Source organism: Pinus tabuliformis, chromosome 2_1 (assembly GCF_031772625.1).
Source record: "Pinus tabuliformis cultivar Carrire ecotype Pingquan chromosome 2_1, CPIR1, whole genome shotgun sequence".
NCBI classification, from domain to species: domain Eukaryota; kingdom Viridiplantae; phylum Streptophyta; class Pinopsida; order Pinales; family Pinaceae; genus Pinus; species Pinus tabuliformis.
This window is the reverse complement of record NC_142299.1, coordinates 774,854,276-774,864,939: the sequence shown is the minus strand read 5'-3', so window position 1 is coordinate 774,864,939 and position 10,664 is coordinate 774,854,276.

Genomic DNA, 10,664 nt, shown 5'->3' with positions numbered 1-10,664 from the left:
AGGAGGGGAGATAAGGCATAGCCTTGTTTGAATCCCTTTTGTATTTTGAAGAATTGTGTTGGCTCACCATTGATGAGGACAACCATAGAAGCTCTAGATAAACATGACATAATCCATAAAACATGTTTATGCTGAAAACCAATTCTCAATAATGTCTATGTTGAAATTAAATTAAACTTTTATATTTTTATATAGTTAATAATATTTCTATATATTTAATATTCCAGGATATTGTGGCAAGATTCTTGTGTCAATTAGAGAGGATTTAACATGTAAAAACAATAGAATCCCTCTTCAATTGTGTATTTTTATTTTGTTTTTATAAAACTCAATATCAACCAATAATTTGAAGTTAAAGATTACAAATAATTATATTTATATATATTAATATAATTATATTAATAAAAATGGAAATGGTTGATATATTATTAGTGAATAGTTTGAGAAGTAGAAAATAGTGTCCATGTCACATATATTAACCATTTTTATTAATTTGATTGTGTTGGTTGACAATCAACTTGTATGGGAAAGATGAGCATATTTGTAAATTAAGATATCAATATAATTAATTATGAAATATATATGAAACTCGTGATCAAGTAGATCAAGGATGACCATAAAGGGCATGGTTGACCATATCAACACAATTGATAATGAAATAAATATAATATGGTTGAACATAGATGACCATGTCAAATAATGGTTTGCCATGGATGCATATGGTTGACCATGTATGGTTATGTTTGACCATAGTTGACTTTTGTTAGCTATGTTTGACCATATTTGACTTTCATTACCTATGGTTAAGTATGTGTAACTATGTTTGAATTTGATAGATTTTGGAGAACTATGGTCTTCAAAGGTTGAATTTAGTTCAGTATGGTTAGCTGTAATTAACAATTAACTATTGGTCATGGTTGAAGTATGTTGACCTCATTTGACTTTGGTTGACCATGGGTGAACATGCTTTCTATAAATAAGCATGTCGATTGTGGTTAACTATGGTTGAGTATGGTTGACCATGTATGGCTATGTATGACCATAGTTGAATTTTGTTAGCCATGGTTGATTATGTTTGACTTTACTATATTTTGGAAAATCATGTTCTTTAAAGGTTAAATTTAGTTCATCATTGTTGACTATTAATTATTACACATGGATGAAGTTTGTTCACCTCATTTTACTTTGATTAACTATGGTGTACCATGGGTGAGTATATCGACTAAAGGTAACCATGTTGATTGTGGTTAATCATGGTTGAATATGGCTCATAGTTGGTGTAGAGTCCCAAACTTGCATCTTCCCTAGACACCTTTTTAGCCTTCTTTTCCATTTACTTGACCCACCAAGCTGTCAAATCATTGCATATTAGTTTAAAAAGAGCTTATAAAATGGTTTCCTAACTATGTCTTGTGACTGCTGTTTGATTTAGATTTTTGTTCAATCAGCTGCGGAAACTTGTCACTTTCCGCAGCCAGCTCAAGTTTCCGCAACCATTTTGTTGAAGACTATGTTACAGGTGTCCACTGGAGAATCCGTCCACATGGACAAGCTGCAAATGACGTGTACATAGAGCGTGTCCCCTTGGTTCAGCCAAATCACTCACAAACAGCCATGGTCAAGGACGGTTAAAGGAGTGGTCAAACCAAGAGTTTTGCGGTGGCACGACTCTGTTTTTACCACGTGAAGTTTTGCGTGGCAAGTTCCTCAATCTCCGGAGGTGTGCTAACACCTGTGGATCGATTCGTGAACCAAATCGAACAGCCACCACTCCATAGATTTATTTGTCACAGCTACCATACTGCTAGATCTCAGGACGTGGATATTCACGTGTCTGTTTGGCAGTGCAGAATTTAGGAATTAGTTATAGCATCCTCAGTTATAAATAACGCGTTATCATACGCTTGATAGTTAGCTTTTTATCTGTAATCTTGACTGTTTTTACGAGCCCACTGTGTCGTGCTATATCTTTATCTTATGACTGCACTTTAATATATGAGAAGACAGCATTCTTAAGTTCAATTTGTGACTGAGTATTGATTGGCCGAGGTTGCAAAGGGCCCCTGTACACCAAGGCTCTGTATCTACTGTATAGTTTCTTGCTTGCTTTCATTATGCTACTGCTTTTATAATCATTTGCTTGTATATATTACACTGTTCTGATATTCATGTTAACTGTTGTCCATCTTTTCTTTTATGCTTTCTCATGATTGTTAACTGATCAATGTTTTTCTTTCAGGTTCTTGTAGACAGCCCGGGCAATTTACATAGTTTTTAATGACTAATGACATGAAATCATCTTGTCCTCCCGCTGATTTATGATTCTGAGTTTTAATTCCAGCATTGTCATTTCTTTCAGTTATGTTTTGCTCATTTACTTTCATGCAATTTAGATATCATATTACTCCATTTGTTTATGATTACCTCCTATAGCCAAGCGACTCAAATAGTGAGGAATCAGAATATTAGTTGATGTAGTATGATTTAGTTTACTTTTCTGCAAGTTAGTGATTAGATTACTCATGTCATTTTCAGGAATTGAAATATGAATGTGTAGTTTAATCTTAGTTTCATTTTATGCAATTTCATTTCCTGCAATTTAGATATCATATTACTCAATTTGTTTATGATTACCTCCTATAGCCAGAGCGAGTCGAAAGTTGAGGAGTCAGAATATGAGTTGAAGTAGTGTGATTTAGTTTGCTTTGCTTACAATCTTTGAATTGCTTTGAGTTCAATTTTTATTTTCTTTTTATACAGCAGTAAGGATACTGGGCTTCATTGTCACTAGCTCACTGTTTTGGTACATTTTTATTTTCTTTTGGGAATTGATTTCATCACAGCAAGTTTGAAACCTTTTTGAGAACTTTAAAGTTTGGAAAATCATTGTAGAAATCACCATTGCCATCCATACTTGACTTTCAATTCTGCCATCTCACATTAGGGAATCAACAAAAGATAAACCCAAAAACAAACCAAAAACTCAAAAACGACAAAGAAATAAGAAATCGGTTATCTTGCATATATAGTGCACTTCACTTCAGCAGTTTACGACTCTCGGATTGACATTTTAAATAGCAATTTAGGACACACTAAATTGACCAAACATTTTGGCGTCATTACCAGGGAAGTGAAACTAGGTAGCCAATTTCTTAAAATAAAAAACAAGAAAATTTCAAGGAAGGTAAAAATTGATAACTTCTCAAAGTATGCTCTCCTCTTGCACCTAGTGTGATCTGGAGGATCGAAAAAGAGAGTTATTGGTTTAATAATTTCTTGAGTATGCTCTCTTCTTGCACCTAGAGTGACTTGGAAGATCAGAAAGAGAATTATTAGCCCGACTTGAAGAAAAATAAAAAAAATGACATGCATAGAGCAAGAGATTCTAGGGGAAGGTTTTTAGCTAGGGCCAAGAGTTCAATTTTTACAACTCCATCTAATTCAAGGAATAGACAAGAAACACCTCCATCATCTCCAACTCACACTCCTAGCCTTAAGATTCCTAGAATTCAAGAGGCAATAGTTGAATTAGGAGACTCTCCCACACTATCCACCGAATCTGAGTTAGGAAGATACCCTTTCTTTACTTCTACAGGAAAACACATTGTAATTGAGGAAGTAGAATCACCTGAAGAAGAAGAGGGAGAAATTCCTCCTCGTTCGCCATTAGTAGAGGAACCAGAAGACTCTGAAGTCTCTGAGGAAACTATCATGGTAGAGGAAGTAGTAAACGGATTTGGTAGAGGTAGAGGTAGAGGAGGAGGAGGAAACAATGGAGGAGGTAGAGGTAACAATGGGGGAAATAGGGATGGAGATAACTCATTCGGATTTCCTATAGTTGATGAGGATTCTCGAGCAACAATGAAAAACATTTCACCATCTGTCCTCCGAAACTTTCATGGGTTACGAAATGAGGATCCTGAAACATTTATATTTGAGTTTGAAGTCGTGTGTCGAACTTATGATTATCTGGAAGACTCTCAAAAACTCAAATTGTTTCCTTCAACATTGAAGGGAGCTGCTTTGAAATGGTTCATGGGATTAGTCACTCAATCCATTAGGACTTGGAATGATATGAAACAAACATTTTTGGATAGATACCTGGACTATTGTATGCCCACCAATCACAAGGATGAGGTATTCAAAATGGTGCAAAGAGAAGATGAAAACTTGGAGGATTTACTTGAAAGATTTCAATACAACCTGAAAAGAGCAAAAATGAATAACTTAGATGAGGAAACCTTGAAAGCCCTTCTATTAAAAGCCATTAGAGATGAATGGATAGATATTTTGAACATGATGGGAAAAGGAGATATATCTCAACTTCCACTTCATGATATAGCAGAGCTATGTGTCCATCTCTCAAGGGGAAAATCTAAAACTGGAAAAGGGCCTAGAGATCATTCTCTCATTAGAGCAAACAAATATGCAACTGGATCAGTAAGTAGGGTTGAGATTGACAACATGATTGATGAATTCAAAACTGATATTTTAGGGAGTCTTAGTGAGCAACTAGACACCCTTAAGATACAAAACAAGCAAAAAGCAGAAGCCGAAGCTTTGGCCATCTTTTGTCCAAAATGTAGGAAGAAACATGCTCTAAGGGAATGTCCCTTGGATGCAAAAGTTGTAGAAACATGTGTGATTTGTTCAGAAAACCATGAGACCAAGGATTGTCCTTCAATTCCTGGGCTCAAAGCTGTCTTTCAAGAAGATCCAAATTCAATTAAGTCTCTCTGTTTTGTTGCAAGGAGACCTTGGCAGGGGCAACAAAATCAAGGGTTTAACAACTCTATGAACTTTCAACCCCCACCAAATTGGACTCTTTGGCAACAACCTTGGTCCCAACCTCAAAATCCATTTCAATCATGGGTACAAGGTATGCAAAATCCTTATGGGATATTTGCTCAATTTTATCAATATCCTCCATCTTTTAAAAATCAACAAGCTCCACAACTTCCAAATCAAAATCCACAACTATCATTGTCATTTCCACAACAACAACAACCTTCTCAACAGAATCCAAATTCTCAACTCTTGCTTCCATTCCAACAGAAGACAAATCAACTACCTTCCCAGCCATTGCCAAACCCCAACAATAAAAACCCTCAAAATGATTACATGGTAGAAGGACAACAATTTCCTACCTATATGATTGTTCCTCTTAATGATGTACAACTCAGATCTGGTAGAGTTTTAGACAAGCCTTCTATAGATGCTCAAAAGCAAAGCATTTCTGAGGAAGATTTTCTTGAAGCCAATAAAGGTTCTGAAGCACCTCTTCAAAACCCAAGCACTCAAAAAGAAAAGGAAAAAGAGTTAACCCCCACAACTCCTATAGTTGAGCAACCTGCATCTTCATCTACACCTCCTTTTCCTGAAAGATTACAAATTGACAAAGGGGTGGAAAAACAAATCTTGTTGCCTGACTATGATTTTCTAGATGAATTAAAGAATTTCTGTATCAAGATTCCCTTGTGACAAGCCATTAGAGAGATTCCTATTCTAGCAAAAACAATAAAGGAGTTGAGTCTCAAAAGACCAGGAAGGAAACCAAGAGATACAAGAAGAATCCACTTGGTAGGAAAAATTGCAGATATCATGATGGGAAAAATTACTGCGCAGAAGTATGTAGATCCTGGTAGTCCAATTGTCAAAACACATATCAATGGGGTAGAAATTCCAAATACTTTGATTGATTTAGGGGCTGCTATCAACATTATGAGTAGACAGACTATGGAACAGCTAAAACTTCCTAATCTTCTTTTTACACCTACTTTACTGCAACTTGCAGATCGATCAATTATTAAACCAGATGGTGTATTAGAAGACATTTTAGATTCTTGGGAATATCCAGTAGATTTCATGATTTTAACTCCCAAAAGTAATCTAGGAGGACACCCACTCATTTTAGGAAGACCTTGGCTAGCCACAGCTGATGCTTTTATTAGTTGTAGATGTGGGGATATGTATATTTCTGATGGTAATTCGACAAAGAAATTCAATCTGTATCCTCCAACAAAAGCAATTACAGAAGTAGGAGATAATGAATGGGTTGATGATGAGGATACTATACAACCTGTCTTTACCATTTCTGAAATCAGTGAAGATAGTCAAATTCTGAACACATTAGAAAACTTTAAAACATCTTCAGAATATGACCACACACAATTTCAATTAGATTCTGACATTGAGTATCTATCATCTAGACAAATGTCTCTTTACTCTATGGAAGAGTTTGGTAGTTCCGCCATTGAGATCTTTCCAGGTAAAACATTGAATATCAACAAAAACTTGGAAAAATCACAACAGGGAGAGCTAACCAAAATCTTGCAAAAACATTCTACTGCATTTGCATGGGAGTATACTGATATGAAAGGTATTGACCCTAAGACTTGCATTCATCACATCTACATTGAGGAAAACAGTAGACCAATCAGACAACCTCAGAGAAGGATGAATCCAAACCTTAGGGAGATAGTGAAAGAAGAGCTCCAAAAACTACTCAATGTAAACTTCATTTATCCAATTTCAGATAGCCGATGGGTTTCTCCTTTGGTTATAATACCTAAAAAGAATGGTAAATGGAGGGTATGAATTGATTACAGGGAATTGAACAAAGCAACTTTGAAGGATCACTTTCCTTTACCCTTTATCGATCAGGTATTAGATACTTTAGCAGGCAAAAAGTACTTTTCATTTTTGGATGGTTTTAGTGGCTATAATCAGATTCAGGTAGCACCTGAAGATCAAGATAGACCACATTTACCTGTCCATGGGGAACTTTTGCTTACCGAGTGTTTCCTTTTGGATTATGTAATGCACCCGCAACATTTCAAAGGGCAGTACTAGGAATATTTTCTGATCTAATCCATGATTGTGTAGAGGTTTATATGGATGATTTTACTGTTTATGGTGATTCATTTGAAGAGGCATTAGAGAATTTGGAAAAAGTCCTTATAAGGTGTAAAGAAACAAACCTTATGTTTTACCATAGTTGACTTTTGTTAGCTATGTTTGACCATATTTGACTTTCATTACCTATGGTTAAATATGTGTAACTATGTTTGAATTTGATAGATTTTGGAGAACTATGGTCTTCAAAGTTTGAATTTAGTTCTTTATGGTTAACTATAACTGACTATTAACTATTAATCATGATTGAAGTATGTTGATCCCATTTGACTTAGTTGACCATGGATGAACAGGCTTTCTATAAATAAGCATGTTGATTGTGATTAACTATAATTGAGTATTGTAATATTGAAATATGTTGATTAGAATATAACCTAACCTATCTTTATCACATTATAATGTTTGGCCATCAACTTCACATAGCTATGTTTAAATTTAATCACATTACAACATAACATCACATAGCTATGTTTGAATTTAATCACATTACAACATAACATCACACATCACGCATTGATGTTAGAAAAGTTACTAAAACTGTTATGTTTATGTGGAAAGCTACTGAATAATTATGTTGCATTAAGGAATTGGTACATTACTTAATGATTATGTTAAACTATTGGAGGTCAAAGTTAAACCGGCATGGCATTGCAATTCTGTTTAAAACAAATATAGAGTGGTGAGGTATGGATTGCTACTCGCGGGTTAAAGTAAACTCTAATCCTTTAATCGAACTTGGTATGAGGACCAGGCATGTATTGGTTGCTGCGTCCTATGGGAAACTGTGACTAGATGCTGACACATTTCAGTGATTTTCAGGCGGTTCTCTCTTGTCCTATACCATACCTGCTACATTGACACAGTGAAAGTCCCCTATGATTTCTTAGCCATTCCTTTCCACCGCCCCCTTTATTGATGCTCAGATGTCAGTTTCACACACAGATTAGAGTTGCAGGGAGAGTGAGTTGAGGTGTATAGATCATATGTATTCCACATTCTGCCAAACATATAGAGATCGGGGAAAGAAACGATGGCCCATATGGGTCAATCAGAGAATTTTCTTTAATGGAAGAGGAGGTCAGCGGACGGTTTCTTTGTCTATGTTAGGCGTAGGTACGCTACTTTTAGAATCAAAATTTAAATGGATTTATCTTTATTTTCTAGGCTCTTCGGATAAATTTAGAATGGGCCAAAACCCTTCGAGATAGATTCCAAAAGTTGGAAATGTGACAGAAAAGTTTACCCCACCTGGTCATGGGGAAGAAAAGTTCATCTAAAACCCCACGGCAGCATGCAGTTCCCACTCACGCCCTTTTTCTAAACGCGATCTGAGGACCGCCTCCCCGTTTCTTCATTCATGGCTCAGATTTGGTTGGGAGTCAGCGCTTTTAATTAGTCTGGACCGGTTGTCAGGAAATGATTAAAATTGACCAGCGCAGAAGAATCACGACGACAAAGAATGTTTTGAGCGTTCCCACCTGATCGTGTTGTGGGACATGAGCAGGTTCGTCAAAAGATGACAGGTAAAAGAAGGTTTAAAACGTAGATTTGAAATGTGGAGATTTAAGTTAACCGGCCCAAATTCTAATACTTAATTGTAAATATGTAAATTTAATGATTGATTTTGCACCAAATAATTTTTCCAAGTTAAACAAAATAGTGTTTTTTTTAATAGGGTGGGAAAATCTATTATAAGTGAGTTGTCAAACCAGCACTGAGGAGTATCTCTAGGTCTTGGGCCTTAACGTATTTTGGTATGAGAAAGACTAATTCTTAGCCAAGCAAAAGTAGTTTTAGGGCATACTCCAGGCCCAAATAATACAAAAGCAGTTTTAGGGCATACCCCAAGCCCAAATAGTGTGACAAAGGATTTTTTTTAATTAAAAATTATTTTTTATTTTTTATTTTTACATTTCTAATCGGTGGACACTTAACTATATTGAATTAGTTTTATATGCTCTCATAGTTTGAAGATTTCTTTAGCATGAAACCCATGCTTGAATATAAATTTTTCTTTTTCTTCTTTTTGTTTTTTATATAAAATACATTTTGATACAATTATGAAGACCGAACTTCGTTACATTCTCTAACACTCTCTCTTAACTAGCGAGATATTTATAATTGTACACCTGGTACATTGATACTCTCAAACTGAAATATTCTTATAAGAAGAGTCAATATCATAACAACATTGTCAACATAGTAAGGCCTTATCTGGCAAGCTCTACTTATATCAAAGCATAATGTTGGGAGGCTTTATGTGAGACACCACACTACCTCTTAAGGCACATACCCTATTTGTGTGTTCACTTGGTATGGCCTTCTAGGATTATTCTTGTCTTGGATTGACACATTCTCAAAGAATATCCTTTTCGACCACTCTTATCTTGGATACCTTGTCCAATCTAGTGTCGGTCCATGAGACTACTACCTATCTTGGATTCCCAATCCTTAAGGAGAACCAATCCTAGATGCTTATCCAATCCTCCATTCTCCGTCCTAGTGCATTCAGTAGACTTACGGTTGTTAGTCTTGGCCTAGTGCATTACACATGGAGAATATGGTGTCCATCATCACTCCCTTTCAACCGGGGAGGATATCCATACTCCTTCTCGAACATAGAGGATATTTCTTTCTCCCTCTCAATTAGGGAAACATCATCACAATCCATAGTTGGTCTCATACATCAACAAAACATCAACTACTTGTCCTTCTGTGGAGTTATAGTTGTAGCTACATTAAATTATATTAGGGCTTCAACCTTTTTGGGTGCCAAACATTTTATGAACCCAAAATCTTTCATATTCTATTGTCATGACATGCCTTTTCAGCTCCTCGCAGCATCATAACATATTAGACTTTGATCTTTTCTAGATCTACTCAATCATTAATCAATTTTATCATCATCTAGTGCAGTTGTCTTCTTCAAGGAGCCAAACCTTCCCCACAGTTGCTAGCACATGACTTATATAGAGTTTTGCCTCATGTTCTTCAAAGAATCATAGCAGCTTTCCAATATCAAGCCATAAAAAGTGTTATCCACACAATCCATGTGTTCCATGATCAAACCGTGCAGTTGTAGGTACAACATCATCCAACAAACTCCCCTTCCAACCCCTTCACATGTTTTTTCAATATGTCATACCAAGGAGCCAAGTCATATCTCAAGCAATTCATCATTATCAAATCTGCCAAGTTATAACATCATCTAGTTAAAGTGTCATGTCAAATTTTTGGTACTTTCTCCCTCTAAAGTTGACATTCTTTTGCATGTTTTATCTTCATATTGCAACAAGGTTCTACTTCAGATTTCAATCATCAATGTGTTCCTAGAATGAACTCATCAACTGGAAGCTTGAATCTCATCATGGTCCTTACAGCTCCCTCTTTCCATCATGCTCATCATTATCAAGGAGTCATCATCAAGCACAAGTCTTTCCTTTTCCATCCTTCTCATCTTGCTTTCATAATTTTGAGAACCTTCATTATGTACCCAGTCTTTACCTCAACATGACATAGTTCCTGCCATGCTTAAGAACTAGGTCATTTTTCCTTTCACAATGGAAACAATCAGTTATGGTTTCCATGTGTAGGGTTCCTTCTTTTATTCCACACTTTGCTAGGGTTTACAAACCCTAGATGCCAAGACCTATCACTTACAATTGTAAAGTTCTACAACCACACACAAGAAGGTTAGTTGCAAAACCATAAATTTTAAGGTCTTCGAGATCTGTCACACATATCCTATA